Below are 18775 nucleotides of genomic sequence, written 5' to 3'. Positions count from 1 at the left end.
TTGGAGGGAGTTTGTTTGAAATGTAGGGGAAGAATGCCAGCCTGGCACCGATCTTCCTGAGGCAGAGAGCAGCCTTCGCCCTCTGGCAAACGCGCATCATGTGAGATTGCTGCTGCTGTCTCTCTGACAGCAATGGCCTGTCCATCGGTAGGACAAACACAAACACACCATCTGGAGGGGAGAGGAAAGGATGTTTTTACTCCATATGCTGCCCCTGTCCTGAACTGCAGCCCGTGAGGTTTGTGTGGTGTCCAAGGGGTGTCTGCTTGCCCCTTCGTATCACTCTGATTTTCCTCTGCTCTAAATCTGTCACCCACTCTCACCCCTGACCAACCCTCTGCAGGGGCAGATCCCCTGGCGTCGGCCCTCCAGCCTGCATGGGGCCAAACCCTTATGCCCACCCCCAATTGGCTCTCCTGGCCTGTCCACGCCCATCTATGCAATCCCAGAGGGCTCAGATCCTGGGTGGCCCCCACCCTCGTCCCCCAGCTACGGCTCCCTGGTGGGGTGGAGCTGCCCCACGCTTGGCAGAGTGCCGGGCCCCTGGCTGAGAGCGAGTGCCTCTCTCGTCCCCTGCAGTGGCAGGCACAGGGCCCGGTGGATTGGCCCTGCCAAGGAGCCATAGGCCGAGCGCAGAGGAGTCCACAGGCTGCGCCAGCAAGATGGAGGCCGGAGGTGAGTCAGGGTGGGGGTGAAGGTCGTGGTGGGATGGGGAATGGGACACATATGAGGACACAGGGCCTTTCCCCTCTAGGGGGTGCCGGCTACTCCCCCGCCCTGGGCCGTTCTGCCCCATAGGATATGGGTCACTTCTGTCACTCGTACCCTGGGGTGGCAGGCAGGGCTGTTTTTATATGCCTGCGCTGTGCTGTGTTTATAGTGGAGAAGGCTGGTCAGAGGAGGGCACATAGCACTAGGAGCAGGAGATGGAGAAGTTCAAGATGATCCTTAGATCCTGTGGCAGGCAGTTCCACCGTCTTCGACAGGCCCCCAAAGAAGTTCTGTCTCTCTCACAAACGAGCTTCACCTGGGTGGTAGAAAGTGCCCTGGGAATGGAGGAGTGGGGCTGTCAGCCACAATCCCCATCCCAGAGCTTTTGGCTCTAGGGCTCCTGGGCCCAGGGCCTTGAAGAGAGAGAACGAGAGTCTAAGATGAGACAGGCCCAAAAGGGAACAAATTATTGGTGTTGGGCCAAGTGAATTAGAGGCTGGTGGTGCGGAGAAGATTCCTCCATCGCTGTCTGGGGCTGCCCCCAGTTTATGTAATTGATTAGCAGAGCCTCACAAGTCTTCCTTAACCTCCAGAAGAAGGCAGAATGGCTGATCTCCCTTCCCAAGGCATTGAGCTGGTGTGGATGCGGCCGGGGAAGAACAGTGTGGGAGGAGTGTCGCAGGTCAGGGCAACTGCACCTGTATTTGCCCCTCATGGTCCAGCCAGGGAAGCCACTTATGCTTCTGGCTCCCAGTCATCACCTCTCTTGTGTGGAGACAGTGTCTCTCTCCTCCCTGCCCAGTGGATTTCCAGGCTGCACAGCTCCCTGCCTACACTGTGAGTTCCCCAGCAAGTCAGAGCCCCTCAGCCGGCCTGCTTTGCTGTCCTTTCTCAGAGGCTACAAACAGCTCAGTCTCCCACGGGTATAAGGTACCACACAGCTGTTAGCAAACACATGGAGCATTGCAGGGAAACCCTCTTAAAACCCAGCAAAGAACCAATGCGCCTGCTAATAAGCTTTCCAAAGATCATCCCGCTTCCAGCCAGGTAACTCCCAGGCAGTGGGTTTCTCCTTGAGGAGCAGCTTCCAGCGGCTGAAGTTTTGCATAACCAGAGGCTTTCCATTTGCACACGCCTCCCTCTAGAGATTTCCTGGGAAAGGTACTTAATGTTAAAAGGCACCATAGTTTCAGATGGTCCCTCAAAGCCCATAACCCTTCCCTGGGTTTCCGTTGTAGACGTCGCATACAGTCACAATAAAACATAACCGCCTGCCTTTGTAATGCAATGAACTCCTAAGCTACTTAAACTTAGTTCTGTAAGGTCTGGCCAGGATAGTGCATGAAATTGTCTTATCTGTCCTGTGTCCATGCAAGGGCTGTGGGGATGAGACAGTGAAGGGGGTGTGGGTGGGGGTAAGTAGCCAGCAAATAGCTGGTCCCCAGAACCATTTCAGCACTACCCTGTCCTATCCTGTGGGATCAAGGGAATCCCTGTAATCTTGGTCTCCTTCCCTCTGGCAGTGAATCAGTCACGTCTGTAGGATGTTGTCCTGCTTCGCTGGTGCATTTCGGGCCCTCACCTGGCCTATTTCTCAGCCCTTTCTTTTAAGGCAGGGACAGGACTGGATCGCGGTGCTGCTGGGTTTCCACAGAAGTGTTGCTATTTAGTGATTCAAGTGGGGAGCTGGGAGCTAGGGCTCCTGGGAAGGGACTGGGTTGTAGTGGTGAGAGTGGGGCAGCAGGAAGTTGACTTCTGGGTTGTGAATCCGTGACTCCAAGAACCGCAGCACCCAGATCTGGATCTAGGCTTTTAGCTTGTCCCCTCCCTGGCATGTGAGCACCAGTGATCCCCAGGGGAGGCAATTAACTTTATATATCTCTAGTGTGGGGGAGACTTGCCTGTGATGGTGGGGAGGGGTGAGCTCTGGGTTCAAAGCCACCCCCCTGCTGCTGCTCTGTGCTTGGTCTTGTTGCTGTAGCCATTCAAATCCTGTGGGCATCTCTTGCACCATTAAGAGCTGCAGGACTTGTCCCTGTCGGGAGCAGTGGGAGGCAGCAAAGATACAAGGGGCTCTCGGTACCAAATATCCCTCCAGATGCTGCAGATTGCTCCAATCCCCATCCCTCCTCCCATGGTTCTGGGTTCTGGCAGCAAGGACAGGGAGCCCGGCTGGCGAAGGAAGGATCACCTGGTTGGGTGCCAGAGAGCAGTGCACTTGCTGTTCTCAGGCTGCTGCTGTGAAGGCTGCAGCTGGTCGTTTTGTGGGGGACTGGGGTTTATGACTTTCACGGCTGCTTTCTGTAGGGGTCTGTGCGTGCGTGTGTGTGTGTAGCACCCCCTTGTGGGCTGGGCCTGCTGTTGGTGCATGCTGCCTGCATGGTTGAGAGAAGGTTATACATAGGTCTCTGCCCTTTGAGCTAGGGGGGAAACTTCTCCCCCTTCACCAATTTTGCTGGCAGCAGTAGTAGATCTCATATCCTCCCATTAGGGCAATGTGATCCACGCCTCTTAATGTCATTTGACTGGAGGGTTGTATGAGTGTCTCCTCGTGAGGTGCCGGTTGTGTGTTGCGGGATGTGGAACAGGCACCCCTGAGTGGCATGTTCAGCGGGGGGCAGGAGGGGTGTTGAGGCACAAGTGTGCCCCTTTGGCAGACACTGGGGTCTGCATTAGCCCTCCCTGACGGGGCTGTTCGGTGTGTCCAGGGGCAGGCCCGGGGGTGAGGGTGTTGCGGTAGAGCCCCCGCATGGACCTCTCTCTAGCTAATCCCAAGCTGAGCCACCCTTTGTGGCCAATCAGGCACCGCCATCCCACTGAGACGCTTAAAATCCCCACCCCGTGTTTTGACTGCATGCCTCTTTGCTGAGCAGGGGGGTGGGGGGGGCTGAAAGCGGAGCTTTGTCCACCAGGCTGGGTGTCCCACTCCTCGTCACTCCTTACGCTGCTCCCTTTCTGTTTCCCTTACAGTGAAGGAGTTCCTAGCCAAAGGAAAAGAAGACTTCCTGAAGAAATGGGAGAACCCTTCCCAGGTACTGTGTCCCAACCCAGATCTCTTCCCCAGCCCCACCCCACAATCAAGGCCTCCGCAGCCCCAGGCTGATTACTCTGCAGTCACCCCCTGGATCTCTTTCCCCATCACCGAGCCACCTTGCCAAACAGCCTCTGCTGAGGGTCTGGGGTTATTTTTGCTCCTGGGGGGCGGGACTGAGTGCTCTTCTTCCCCCCTCCCCCAATCCCCCAATCTGACCTCTGGTGACTGGAGGGTGAAAAACAATGGAGGTTCAACTCCTCTCTGCTGGGGGAAGGGGACATTAACCATGTGGGACTCCTCTATTTGCTGCCCTGTGTTTGTAGGTGCCAGAAAAGCTTTTGGGGTCAGTCCTGGGTCTGTCCCCACTAGAATCCTGCCTGGAGTGGTTCTGGGTAATTCCTGAGGCAGAGCTGCTGGTCCCTCTGCAGCACTGTCACTTTGCTAGGCCTCCCACACACCCTGTGTCATTAACTCCATGGCACAGATGGGGAAACTGAGGCCTAGAGGGGAAAGGGACTTGGTCAAGGGTATAGGAAGTTGGTGGCAGAACTAGGAAGCGATCTTTTGACTCCTAGTCTCCTGCCCTTTGACCACTACACTTCACTCCCTCTCTTCACAGACTGAGGGCTAGAACCCAGGAGTCCTGACACCCAGCCCCTCCCCCGCCTCAAACCCACCAGCCCCCACTGAATGGAGCTGGGCGGGTCGCCTGTCTGAAACTGGACTTTGGTTCTGCCCAAGGAGCAGGGAATCTCTTGTCTGTGTCTCATTCTAAATGTAGCGGTTTCCTTTGGGGCCCTCTGGTGGTGAAATGTGAAATACTTCTTCATATCAATTATTGGGGGTAGCCGCGTTAGTCTGTATCCACAAAAACAACCTGGTGTCTGGTGGCATCTTAAAGACTAACAGATTTATTTGGGCATAAGCTTCTGTGGATAAAAAAAACCTCACTTCTTCGGATGTATGGAGTGAAAGCTACAGATGCAGGCATTATATAATGACACATGAAGAGAAGGGAGTACCTCCCAAGTGGAGAACCAGTGTTGACAGGGCTAATCCTTCATATCAATGTTCTCAAGAACAAACCCAGTGTGGTGCTAGGGGATGCTGTGCTGCAGGGAGTGGGGAGCTCAGTAGAGGGCGCTCTCCCATCACAGTCAGTACTGACCCTGGAGGGGCTGCCTTTCTGGTGAAATATAAATGAAGCTCTGACCCCCTCATGGTAATTAAAGACCCCTCCAGTCGTGCAGTGCAAATCCTACTGTGCCGGGCAGGTTCCTTCCTGATACCCCCAGGACCAGTCTGCCCCCACATCAGGTTTGTTTTCTCCCTTCCAGAACATGGCCAGTTTGGATCAGTTTGAGCGAGTCAAGACCCTGGGCATGGGCTCATTTGGGAGGGTGATGCTGGTGAAACACAAGGAGACCAGGAATTATTATGCTATGAAGGTCCTGGAGAAACAGAAGGTGAGACGCCAGGGGCTGCCATGGAGATCTGGCCTGGGGCTGTTCAATCTCCAGTGCGGGGGAGGGATTTGGAGCTGAATCCTGCATGGGGATGCAAGAGAGGGGAGTGCGTGGGAGGTGCAGGAGGTGCTGCGCCAGCAGAGGACGATCTGATGTTGCTATTTCCTTTTCTCTCCTAGGTAGTGAAGCTCAAACAAATTGAGCACACCCTCAATGAGAAACGGATCCTCCAGGCCATCAACTTTCCATTACTCATCAAACTAGAGTATTCTTTCAAGGTAGGTGTCCTTGGCTTGCCAGACCGGCCCTGGGCTGTGTCTCCCCCCCGATTCCCACAATTTCCTTGATTCGTTTCCTATTTAAAACCAAAACTGTGCTGAAGAGGTGGAAGGGCACAGTCTGCGTCTCTTATATCCTGAGAACAAACATTCCTAGCGTGAGGTCTGGGATCAGGTTTGGAGCTAAGAAAAATCAGTTTGGATCATTCCCCTTTTTCATCTGACCCTAGGGCATGAGGCTTGGCTTGCAGGGGCGTCTCAGAGGAAGTCCTAACTTCACACATAATTGGCTTTGTGGAGACTTTGAAACCATCACGTGGGATCATTTCCTCCTGATGGGAGTTCCTGTGAAAGCTAAAATTCAGGCCCCAGCTTGGACCCTTTTCTCTGAACCTGGATTTTGGGGCCTGCGAGCTACACCCTGTATGTAGTGGGAAGCAAAGATAGTTGTGCCTTTGAGCTCCACGGCATCCCCTATGGCTGGCCTGATTAAAGAGGGGCTGGCTCTGAAGGGAGACCTGTCTTCTGCTCTGCCAGCGTGAGGTTAGTGGGTTGTAGTGATGAAGAGTTGTCAGCTCAGAGGAGGCTGCAGGATAAATCTCAGCCCCTGCGAGAGCCCGGAGGCTAGGGTGATGGGCATGTTAGCAGCAAGCAGTGCTGGCAGAATCGTTTTCTTGGAGCCCCCACTCCCAGAGGGAATAATGCAACCCTGTTCTCTAGACTGGAGCGATTCTCTGCCAGCGTAAAACAGGAGGGTTTATTGAGCGTCTGAACACAGCATAGAAACTCTCAGGGCCCTCAGGCCTGGCCTTCCTCAGCACAGCACATCCAATTCTCCCTTGCATCCAGGTGGGCTCTGCCCACTCTCTCTCTCCAGCCCAGAGCCCCCTTGCTTCCCAGCTGGGCATCCAATATCACCTCCCTCAAGCCTCATCTCTGTCCATTGTCTTCTCTCCAGGTAAATAGGGTCACCTGGGCTGCCTCTTCTCTCTTCTGGCCTCTGTCTGGAACCACCTGTTCAGGTTACCAGGGTCCTCTCTTCACAGCCCATTGTCTTCCCACTGGCCAGAACCAGCTGTGACTCCCGAGCTGGGCCACCAGGTCACCAGTTGCTGCGATATCCATTCTTCAGGCCATTGGCCAGGGTCCCAAGTTCTGTCCCTGGTCCTCTGTAACAACAAACTCCCTCTCCCCTCACCTCGTTAAACCAGTAACACCCAGGGAAACTGTGTCCCACCCCCTCTGCATGTAACCCACTGAAAAAAACCAAGAAAACCCACCACTTCATCGCAGTTACCAGAACAGAATACACACACTACTCATACAATACAATGCCCATCACTCCCAATAAGGCAGACAAACTTTCCCTGCTGGCCAGTCAGCATCAGGTCATCCTGGGACTCCAGCTTCTGCACGGTGTCATTGGCAGGGAGTTGAGGTCTGGCAGTGCTGATGCTGGGCTCAATTTATGTAGTGAAACTTGAGTCCTGCTTAGCTCTACCTTAACCGATCGTTTTACAGAAGTATTACAAAATAATTGTCTGACCAATCTGAACATAGTGTGAAACAATTCTTTACCCAGTCGTACACCATGACCTTTGTTGATGTGCACCTGGCAAAATGAGTTGTGTAACAGAAACAATCAGAGAACCAGACAGATAAACATTAGAGAAGTGGGGACCAGCAAAGAAAACAATAAAGAAGTAGAGATTTCACACCCACACTGCTGCTAAGTGATTCCTTTGAGCATCCTAAGATCTGTTTCTTTGCCTGGTGATGCTGGTCACTATTAGGGCAGGAGCCTTCTTAGCAGCCCAGTATTACACTGTTTTGTTATAATTTAGATGGAATGTGAGGATGTGACTTTCTGCTTCTTGGCTCCTGCTCTCCTAATTTGGCTGCAGAAAAAGGCCTCTGACCGTACAGCCTGGGTTACTCAGCCCATGCTCCGCCTGGCCCCTCTCTCCAGGGCTAGCTGGAAATTGACCCTGGGCTCGAGGGCAGGGGCAGTTGTCTCCACTGGCGTGTGCGTGGGTGCTTAGTGCTCATGTTCTCACCATTGAACTAGGTAGGGTCTCCCTAGCGGAATGGCTTTGTTGGGCTCAGCGCAGTTAGTTTGGAGGCTGCTCTTTGACTTTGCAGCTGCGAGGGAGGATGAAGCCAGCCTGGTCAATTTCACACTCTGCTTTTGAGAAGCTTCACTTCCTGTTTCTGCTCCTTTGGGGTGTCTGACCTGGCGGCAGGTTGGGTTTCCCCTTTGATCGTAGACGTCGCAGCTGGGAAATCCCTCTTGGGCCTGCCCATCCCTGCCCCTAGACCAGAGGTGTGGGGAGGGGTGCGATTTTCTAGGGCTCTAGCACTAAATACTCCAAGCAAATAAAGCTCATGCCTTCTCATTAGTGAGTCTATTCCTCAGGCACGTCTGTGCAGTGACTCCTACTGCAGGTGTGTGCTTGAGACCTTCGGCACCACAGCACAGCCCCTCTGGCCGTTGAGCTAAAGGAGTAACAGCAGCAGCTGGCAGCAGTAGTAGGCTATCTCCCAGACAGCAGGTTCACTGCATTGTGTGTTTTGTGGAAGCCAGGCTAGTGCATCAGGCTCCCTTGAGACATGTTAACGCCCTGAAAGGAGGGGCTAATAACGGAGCAGGGGTGTGGGGAGCAGTTTCATCCTGGTGTTGCAGGCACTGACGGGGGGCCCCCTTGCACTCCGTTTCTACTGCATTTCCTTCTAGGATAACTCCAATCTGTACCTGGTGATGGAATACATCCCGGGCGGGGAGATGTTCTCCCAGCTACGGCGGATTGGGAGGTTCAGATGAGCGTTATCACAGGTGCCGATGTTGGGTCCAGTGTCCCTAATGGTTAGAGCTGGGTGACGGTTAGACTCCTGGGATGTATCCCTGGCTCAGGCAGAACAGTTGGATCTAGCACTTAGAGCAGAGGGACTGGGAGTCTGGACTCCTGCATCCTATTTCTGCCTCTGCCATTCACTCCTTATGGGAAGGGTGGAGAATCACTCTGTGCCACAGTTTTCACAGCTGTAAATTTGGGATTTAGTTCAGTAGAGAACTAGACCTTTTAGTGACTAGCAGCATCTGCAGCGACGCCGGCTTTGATCCTCATGCTGCAAGGTGTGACCTGATCCTCAGCTGGGCTGGTCAGGAAGGGATTCTCCATGGGGAGGGCTTCTGAGGTCTTCTGCCAGTATTAGCGTGTGTGTTGGGGCTAGGGGAGAGTTGCTGGTCTGGGAGGGGTTGCCCTGGGTTGCCAGGCTGGATGGAGTCAGGGGTCTGGCAAGGATGAGTGGAATGTGTGTGCTAGGGCTACTGGTCTGGCTAGCCAGATGGGGCCAGTAGCGGAGCTAGGAGGGGAGCTGCGGGAGCGGCCACTCCCCCACTGAGCACAAGTGGCGCCTTGTCAATTTCCTCATGCCTTCCTACTCACCTGGGGGAGCGTTTAAAAAAAAAAGGCACCACCCATTGCGGCGCTTTCATTTTACTCACCTGAGGGCGCTCTGGGTCTTTGACGGCGGGACCTTCACTCACTCTGGGACACCTGCAGTGAGTGAAGGGCCTGCCGCCGAAGACCCGGAGCACCTCTGGGTGAGTAAAAGCGCTGCAGTGGGTGGAGCCTTTTTATTTTTTGCTCCCCCTGTTCCCTCCACCTAGCTCCACCACTGGATGGGGCCACCAGGCCTAGAAGAGTTGGGGCATCTTGCCTGGGGTTGCTAGGGTAGATGGAGTCAGGGATTTATAAGGAAGGTGAAGGTGGGGGTGGCAAGGGGCCAAGGGTGCTGGGCTGGGAGAGGGGGGGCAGATCTGGCCCGGGATGTCCACATTCTCCTCCCACCTCATTGCAGTGAACCTCACACTCGGTTCTACGTTGCTCAGATCATCCTGACCTTTGAGTATCTGCACTCGCTGGATCTCATCTACCGAGACCTGAAGCCAGAGAATCTCCTGCTAGACCAGCAGGGCTACATCGAGGTTAGACTGCCCCTCCTTCCTCATGCCAGCGCTGGCTCCTGGCTCCCTGCAGTGATCTCCTCCCTGCCCAAGTCTCTTTTTGCTGCCTCCCCTTCCCAAAGCCAAGACACCCCCAGAAATGTAACACTGCCAGAATACATCAGTGATCTGCTCCCCCCTTCCTCTCCTGCTGTCACAGCCTCCAGGCTGATCCAGCTTCTCCCCTCTCTGTGTTTTGGCTCCAGGTGACGGATTTTGGTTTTGCCAAGTGAGTGAAAGGCCAAACCTGGACTCTGTGTGGGACCCTGAAATACCTGGCTCCCGAGATTATCCTCAGCAAGGTGAGCTGGGAAGGGCCTGTCCGCTGCCTGATGTGTAGCTGATCCCTGGCCACCAGCTGGTTTCCCCCACCCCTCAAATATTCGGTGCGTAACCCTGGGGCCTGCTTTCCCCCGGCAGAGTTATAACAAAGCTGTGGACTGGTGTGCCCTTGGCGTCCTCATCTACAAGATAGCGGCTGGTTACCCCCCGTTCCTCGTGGACCAGCCCATTCAGATCTACAAGAAGATTGTTTCTGGCAAGGTATTTGGGCTGGACACTTGTGTGATTTGGGGGAGGGTTCGCCAGCTAAAGGGGGGGTGCCAACTCTCAGCAACTGATCAGAGTGATGCTCACATGCTGCGCCCCTGACATGCTCATGTCCTCCCGTGCTCCCCAAATCCTCAACACCTGGGCATCCTCGCTGTCATGTACCCCATTCTCCCTGCACCCCAACATATAGACCAGGGGTTTGCAACCTGCGGCACTTGTGCCAGACATGACAGGCGAGCTGATTTTGAGCGGCACCCAGCCACCTGCCGCGGTTGCGGCCCCCAGCCCCACTCAGCACCCCCGCCCACCCGTCTCCCCTGCGTGGGCAGGAGGCAGAAGCTTGGTTCTGCGGCAGCCAAGCTCCCCCTCCCCCGCGTCTTCCTCCAACGTGGCGCTTTCCTGCCCCACCCCCGCTCCTGCGCCAATCAGTTGATGGCCCTAGCGAGGGGGAGGGGGCAGAGCGGCAGCCGCAGGCAGCTCCGTAGAGGAGGCGGAGAGAGGTGGGGACGGAGCCTTGGGGAAGGGAGTGGAACAGGTACATCCCTTCCACTCCTGCCATGAGCCGCTCAGGGCAGGGAGCTGGAAGCACCCCCACGAGCCGAGCACCCCAGCCCTTTGCCCTGACCCCCCCTTCAGCCTTCTGCCCTGACCCTCCTACGCCCTCCAGCCCTCTGCCCTGATCTCCTGCACACTCAGCCTTCTGTCCTATACCCCCCACACCCTCCAGCCCTTTGCCCTGACCCCCCACACCCTCCAGCCCTCTATCCTACACCCTCCTACGCCCTCCAGCCCTCTGCCCTGATTTCCCACACACTCAGCCTTCTGTCCTATACCCCGCATACCCTCCAGCCCTTTGCCCTGACCTCCCACACCCTCCAGCCCTCTATCCTACACCCTCCTACGCCCTCCAGCCCTCTGCCCTGACCACCACACACACTCAGCCTTCTGCCCTGCACCCCCAGCCCTCTGCCCTGACCCCCCCTACACTCAGCATTCTGCCTTGCCGCTCCCATACTCCCCAGCCCTCTGCCCTGACCTTTGACCCCCCCACCCTCCAGCCCTGACCCCCCCACACTCAGCTTTATGCCCTGCAGCCCCCATGCTCCCCAGTCCTCTGCCCTGACTCTTGAACCCTCTCACGCACCCAGCCTTCTGCCCTACATCCCCACAGCCCCATCCCTCTGCCCTGAACCCCCCTACACCCAGCCCTCTGCCCAGCACCCCCACAGCCCCATCCCTCTGCCCTGTACCCCCCCACACATTCAGCCTTCTGCCTTGCACCTCACCACACACCCAGCCCTTTGCCCTGACCGTTGAACCCCCCCACACCCAGCCTTCTGCCCTGCACCCCACCACACACCCAGCCCTGTGCCCTGACCCCTGAACCTCCCCCACACACCCAGCCTTCTACCCTACACCACCCACACACCCCAGCCCTCTGCCCTGACCCCTGAACCTCCCCCACCCAGGTCTGGGGTCCCAGCCACAGGCCCTGCTCAGCCCGCTGCCGCCTAGGTGAACAGAACCCCAGGCTGGCAGCGAGCTGAGCAGGCTGGCGGTGTAAGATCAGCACTTTAATTTAATTTTAAATGATGCTTCTTAAACATTTTAAAAACCTTGTTTACTTTACATACAATAGTTTAGATATATAATATAGACTTATAGAAAGTGACCTTCTAAAAAAGTTAAAATGTATTACCGGCATGTGAAACCTTAAATTAGAGTGAATAAATGAAGACTTGGCACAGCACTTCTGAAAGGTTGCCGACCCCTGATATAGACCCTCCCTTGCCACGCACCCGTTCTCCAATGCATGGACATCATCCTCATTGTGTCCCCCACACATGGACCCTCCCTCACCACGTACCCCTATTTCCCCAACACATGGACTCCATCCCCCACCCCACCACCACTGTGCTCCCTGTAACTCTCATGGGGACTCCTGGAACAGGTGCCTTTGGTTTTCGTATACACTGTTGTGAGTTGCAAAACCCTCCACAACCCTGCTACGTTGCAAGACTAAACATTCCTTAAACACATCAGTCATCTCCAGGCACTGGTGGAGCACTCATTGCCATAGTAACCAAGAGTCCATAATATTCCTCTGTCCTCCCCAGCGCCTTCTCGCCAAGGATCTCCAAGAACTTGTGTCGGACACGGTCAGCTTTAAACCTAGTGGGGAACACAACAGGCCTTGGTTCTGTTCCTGGTTCTCTTACCAGCCTGCTGAGTGACCTTGGGCAAGTCACGTCTCCCTGTGCCTCAGTTTCCCCTTATATAAAATGAGGATAGTGATGCGGCAACTCTGCTTTGAGATCTGTGGAGGAAAAATGTTCAATAAGAGCTGCGGGGGTGACTGCTAATTAACCATTTCAGCTCCTGTGTCAGTCCTCAGTAGCGCACCCGCTTCTCATCCACTCATTGTCCTGGAGTGTTTTTAAAGGGCTTGTTATTTATTATTAGGTGTATTATGATAGTGCCTACAAGCCCCAGTCATGGATCAGGACCCTATTGTGCTAGGTGATATACATAGTAGGTGTATTATGGTAGTGCCTAGGTGCCCCAGGCGTAGCCCAGGTCCCCCTGTGCTAGGGGCTGTACATTAATAGATGTATTACAGTAGTGCCTAAGCACCCAGGCCCTCTTGTGCTAGGGACTGTACATTATTAGGTGTATCTATGAATCTAGCCACGAGGGCAGGGCAGGTAAAAGCCAGACCTCTGTCTCTCCTCCTCACTCCAGGTCCGTTTCCCATCTCACTTCAGCTCGGACCTGAAGGACCTGCTCCGGAACCTGCTGCAGGTGGACCTCACCAAACGCTTTGGCAACCTCAAGAATGGGGTCAACGACATTAAGAACCACAAATGGTTTGCTACCACCGACTGGATCGCCATCTACCAGAGGAAGGTAGGAGGGTGGTGGCGGGCAGAGGAGAGCCTGCGTGCAGCCTCCGTCAGCAGGAATTGAATCTGGGATCATCAGTACCCAGGCCTCTAGGAGCACGTTGATTACTGGAACTCTGTAGCAGGGTGTTGTGGCTGGGTCCAACACTAGGGGGAGATATGCTCATTCAGCATTGGTTTAAAGTAGGGAGTCCTGAGTCACCTGTTTGTAACTTGGTGGCAAAAGCATGGTCCTGTCTCCACCCCCTGAGGATAACAGCCTACTACTGCTGCTGCCAGCTAATGGCTTTACCTCTAGCTCAGGTGGGAGAGGGCTGTGCTGAAAGTCCTGCGAACAGGAGCTGCTAACAGGGAGTTTTGCAAGGGAGTTCTCCAGGTGAAGGAGGAGCACATACAGCATCTGTGGGGTAAGTGACTGTCTGCAGTGTTTGTGTTTGGGGGTTACTGGCTGTGTGCTGAGCTTGTGTTTGTCAGTCTGTTTGGTTGGTTTGTTTGAAGGACCGTGTGCTGTAGCTGGCAGTTGGGGGCAGAGTTACCAGGAAGGTTTGAAATCTAGAAGCCTCTGGTAATTGGCTGAGCCTTAACCAGTGGGCGGGGCATTCACTCAGGCCAGGGCTTTATAAAGCTGCTCACAAGTGACCAGAGAGCTTAGCGAACAGCAGCTGCTAACAGGGAGTTTTGCAAGGGAGTTTGGAAAGGGAGTAGGAAGGGAGTGGGGGTCCCTTGTCGGTCTAATCTGTGACCCATTGGTCCCCTGAACCTATAAACTGAGCCACATCCAAAACCTTTCTGTTTACAGCAGAGCGGACAAGGAGCTGCAGACGGGAATTTGAGAGAGTTTGACAGAGGGAGGCTTACAATGGTGAGGAGGACCCGCAACACCTGTGCCAGCACTGCTTCTGTCTTCTCCACCTGCGCCTGTAGTCAGACAGAGCACCAAAGCATGGATGCTTTTATCCAGATTCTGGTGTGGGCTTGCAAAGACTGTAATTTGCAATTTCCACTTACTGATATCCAGGCTGGGGGTGGCATCCAATGTGAAAGGTGCCTACTGGTGGAATCTCTCAGGCAGCAGGTGGGAGAGCTACAGGAGGAGGTGGCTAGGCTGAGGAACATCCATATCCATGAGCAATTCTTGGACAGTATCCATGTGGAGACAGCTGATGTAGCTGTCCCAGTTCACAGGACTACCGACACACCAGTGGAGGAGGAGATGCCTCAGGGTGTATCTGACACACCAGTGGAGGAGGAGGCTCAGGGTGGACACAGCCAGCTGGTTACTTCTAGCAGCAGGCAGTGCTCCACCCCTGCTGCAAACCCTCCTGCTGTGGTAAAAGATAACCGTTATGCTCTTCTTGATACAGGAGAGAAGGAATCCCCCCCAACAGTTAAGGAGGTGAAGCCTCGTACCCCTAAGGCTGGGAGGTCTGCTGCCACCACTGATAAGAAACGTAGGGTAGTGGTGTTTGGAGACTCTCTGCTGAGGGGGACGGAGACACCCATCTGTCGCCCTAACCGTTCATCCCGGGAGGTATGCTGCCTCCCAGGGGCCCGTATCCGAGATGTTACAGAGGCATTGTCGAGGATTATCTGGCCTTCTGACTACTACCCCATGCTACTCATCCATGTGGGCACAAATGATACTGCGAGGTGTGACACTGAGCAGATCCAGAGTGACTACAGGGCTCTGGGAGTACGGGTTAAGGAGTTTGGAGCGCAGGTGGTATTCTCTTCGATTTTCCTGTTGAAGGTAGGGGCCTGGGCAGAGACAGATGCATCGTGGAGGTGAATGCCTGGCTGCGAAGATGGTGTCGCCAGGAGGGCTTTGGCTTCCTCGACCACGGGATGCTATTCGAGGAAGGACTGCTAGGCACATATGGCGTTCACCTTTCGAAGAGGGGAAAGGCCTTATTTGCGCACAGACTGGCTAACCTAGTAAGGAGGGCTTTAAACTAGGTTCGACGGGGACAGATGAGCAAACCCCACAGGTAAGTGAGGAACAAGACCTGGGAGATGGGTTGGAAACAGGAGGGAGCACGGGCTATAATGGCAGTGAGGAAGGAGGGACAGGGCAAAGCTGGGAGGTGAGATCAAACCAGTATCTTAGATGCCTATATACAAATGCAAGAAGTATGGGTAATAAGCAGGAAGAACTGGAAGTGCTAATAAATAAATACAACTATGACATTGTTGGCATTACTGACACTTGGTGGGATAATACACACGACTGGAATGTTGGTGTGGATGGGTATAGTTTGCTCAGGAAGGATAGACAGGGGAAAAAGGGAGGAGGTGTTGCCTTATATATTAAAAATATACACACTTGGACTGAGGTGGAGATGAACATAGGAGACGGATGTGTTGAGAGTCTCTGGGTTAGGCTAAAAAGGGTAAAAAACACGAGTGATGTCATGCTGGGAGTCTACTACAGGCCACCTAATCAGGTGGAAGAGGTGGATGAGGCTTTTTTCAAACAACTAACAAAATCATCCAAAGCCCAAGATTTGGTGGTGATGGGGGACTTCAACTATCCAGATATATGTTGGGAAAATAACACCGCGAGGCACAGACTATCCAATAAGTTCCTGGACTGCATTGCAGACAACATTTTATTTCAGAAAGTTGAAAAAGCTACTAGGGGGGAAGCTGTTCTAGACTTGATTTTAACAAAAAGGGAGGAACTTGTTGAGAATATGAAAGCAGAAGGAAGCTTGGGTGAAAGTGATCATGAAATCATAGAGTTTGCAATTCTAAGGAAGGGTAGAAGGGAGTACACCAGAATAGAGACAATGGATTTCAGGAAGGCGGATTTTGGTAAGCTGAGAGAGCTGATAGGTAAGGTCCCATGGGAATCAAGACTGAGGGGAAAAACAACTGAGGAGAGTTGGCAGTTTTTCAAAGGGACGCTATTAAGGGCCCAAAAGCAAGCTATTCCGATGGTTAGGAAAGATAGAAAATGTGGCAAAAGACCACCTTGGCTTAACCATGAGATCTTGCGTGACCTACAAAATAAAAAGGCATCATATAAAAAATGGAAACTAGGTCAGATTACAAAGGATGAATATGGGCAAATAACACAGGAATGCAGAGGCAAGATTAGAAAGGCAAAGGCACAAAATGAGCTCAAACTAGCTATGGGAATAAAGGGAAACAAGAAGACTTTTTATCAATACATTAGAAGCAAGAGGAAGACCAAGGACAGGGTAGGCCCACTGCTCAGTAAGGAGGGGGTAACAGTAACGGGAGACTTGGAAATGGCAGAGATGCTTAATGACTTCTTTGTTTCAGTCTTCACTGAGAAGTCTGAAGGAATGTCTAATATAGTGAATGCTTATGGGAAGAGGGTAGGTTTAGAAGAGAAAATAAAAAAAGAGCAAGTAAAAAATCACTTAGAAAAGTTAGATGCCTGCAAGTCACCAGGGCCTGATGAAATGCATCCTAGAATACTCAAGGAGTTAATAGAAGAGGTATCTGAGCCTCTAGCTATTATCTTTGGGAAATCATGGGAGACGGGGGAGATTCCAGAAGACTGGAAGGGGGCAAATATAGTGCCCATCTATAAAAAGGGAAATAAAAACAACCCAGGAAACTACAGACCAGTTAGTTTAACTTCTGTGCCAGGGAAGATAATGGAGCAGGTAATTAAAGAAATCATCTGCAAACACTTGGAAGGTGGTAAGGTGATAGGGAATAGCCAGCATGGATTTGTAAAGAACAAATCGTGTCAAACTAATCTGATAGCGTTCTTTAATAGGATAACGAGCCTTGTGGATAAGGGAGAAGCGGTGGATGTGATATACCTAGACTTTTTAGTAAGGCATTTGATACGGTCTCGCATGATATTCTTATAGATAAACTAGGAAAGTACAACTTAGATGGGGCTACTATAAGGTGGGTGCATAACTGGCTGGATAACCGTACTCAGAGAGTAGTTGTTAATGGCTCCCAATCCTGCTGGAAAGGTATAACAAGTGGGGTTCTGCAGGGGTCTGTTTTGGGACCGGTTCTGTTCAATATCTTCATCAACGATTTAGATGTTGGCATAGAAAGTACGCTTATTAAGTTTGTGAACGATACCAAACTGGGAGGGATTGCAACTGCTTTGGAGGACAGGGTCAAAATTCAAAATGATCTGGACAAATTGGAGAAATGGTCTGAGGTAAACAGGATGAAGTTCAATAAAGATAAATGCAAAGTGCTCCACTTAGGAAGGAACAATCAGTTTCACACATACAGAATGGGAAGAGACTGTCTAGGAAGGAGTATGGCAGAAAGAGATCTAGGGGTCATAGTGGACCACAAGCTTAATATGAGTCAACAGTGTGATACTGTTGCAAAAAAAGCAAACGTGATTCTGGGATGCATTAACAGGTGTGTTGTAAACAAGACACGAGAAGTCATTCTTCCGCTTTACTCTGCACTGGTCAGGCCTCAGCTGGAATATTGTGTCCCGTTCTGGGCACCGCATTTCAAGAAAGATGTGGAGAAATTGAAGAGGGTCCAGAGAAGAGCAACAAGAATGATTAAAGGTCTTGAGAACATGACCTAAGAAGGAAGGCTGAAGGAATTGGGTTTGTTTAGTTTGGAAAAGAGAAGACTGAGAGGGGACATGATAACAGTTTTCAGGTATCTAAAAGGGTGTCATCAGGAGGAGGGAGAAAACTTGTTCACCTTAGCCTCCAATGATAGAACAAGAAGCAATGGGCTTAAACTGAAGCAAGGGAGATTTAGGTTGGACATTAGGAAAAAGTTCCTAACTGTCAGGGTGGTTAAACACTGGAATAGATTGCCTAGGGAAGTTGTGGAATCTCCATCTCTGGAGATATTTAAGAGTAGGTTAGATAAATGTCTATTAGGGATGGTCTAGACAATATTTGGTCCTGCCATGATGGCAGGGGACTGGACTTCGATGACCTCTCGAGGTCCCTTCCAGTCCTGGAGTCTGAGTCTGAGTCTGTAAAACCCTGCTGATGATGCAAGTAGGGAATCCAAGGGGCTCATGACCCCCTGCCCTTCCCTGATTGCAAAGTAAGAGGAGGGAGTCCTGGGTAGATAAAAGGGGGCTTGAGCAGGTGCTGATTCTGCATCCCTCACCTGGTTGCTAAGGGGCCAGATACTGTATCACTTAAGAGTGCTGTGTGTCCTGATTCTGGGCTCCTAAGCGGGGTCATGGGCTCCCCCTTCCATGATTGCAAAGTGTGAGGCTTTCTGGCTGGATTGCACGGGGGGGGGGGGGGCTGATCCTTGCCTGCCTTGTTACAAAGTTGGGGCCTGATTGTGCACCCCTAGCAGACCAGGAGTGTGTGGGGGTATACAAATGTTGATCCTTCACCTCGTCCCCAACCTCCCCCTCCCCTCCCTTTGCAGGTGGAAGCTCCTTTTGTACCAAAGTGCAAAGGCCCTGGCGATACGAGTAACTTCGCTGAGGAGGAGGAGATCCGGGTCTCAACCACTGAGAAGTGCACCAAGGAGTTTGCTGAGTTCTAGGACCAGCGGACCCCCAGAAGGGCGCGTGCGGAGCAGGTGGGGGCGGGGTTGGATTTTAGTTTCATAGATAAATTATATCTATATCTATATCTCCCCCCCAAATCCCTCTTTTCCACAAAGAAGCTTGAGAGTCCCATTTAGAGGGTGAGGATATCATCCGCCCTGCACTGGGAAACACGTCTGAGTCCTCCAACAACACTTGTTTCACTGGAAAAAAACAAAACACCCCCCCGCCCCGCCCCCAGCCTCCACTTCCTCTTTAACAGTGTGCTTTGTTGTAAACATATTTGAAACAGTTACCAATAAAGTTTTGTTTAAAAAAAAATCAGAGTGGCATG

The 18775-nt window shown here is 52.7% G+C and overlaps 2 protein-coding genes and 1 pseudogene across 2 annotated transcripts in view; 1 reads left to right on the top strand and 2 right to left on the bottom strand.

Moving 5' to 3' along the window:
• Window positions 1-18775, bottom strand: part of LOC127051488 (cilia- and flagella-associated protein 251-like) — a 118077-nt gene that overhangs the window by 32969 nt on the left and 66333 nt on the right. The window lies entirely within an intron of this gene.
• LOC127052538 (zinc finger protein 239-like) overlaps window positions 1-18775 on the bottom strand; it is a 232021-nt gene that overhangs the window by 180265 nt on the left and 32981 nt on the right. The gene's annotated exons all lie outside the window — the stretch shown is intronic.
• Window positions 663-18437, top strand: LOC127052579 (cAMP-dependent protein kinase catalytic subunit alpha-like; annotated as a pseudogene).

Source organism: Gopherus flavomarginatus, chromosome 5, assembly GCF_025201925.1.
Source record: "Gopherus flavomarginatus isolate rGopFla2 chromosome 5, rGopFla2.mat.asm, whole genome shotgun sequence".
Lineage (NCBI taxonomy): Eukaryota > Metazoa > Chordata > Testudines > Testudinidae > Gopherus > Gopherus flavomarginatus.
This window is presented reverse-complemented; position numbering and strand designations above follow the sequence as displayed.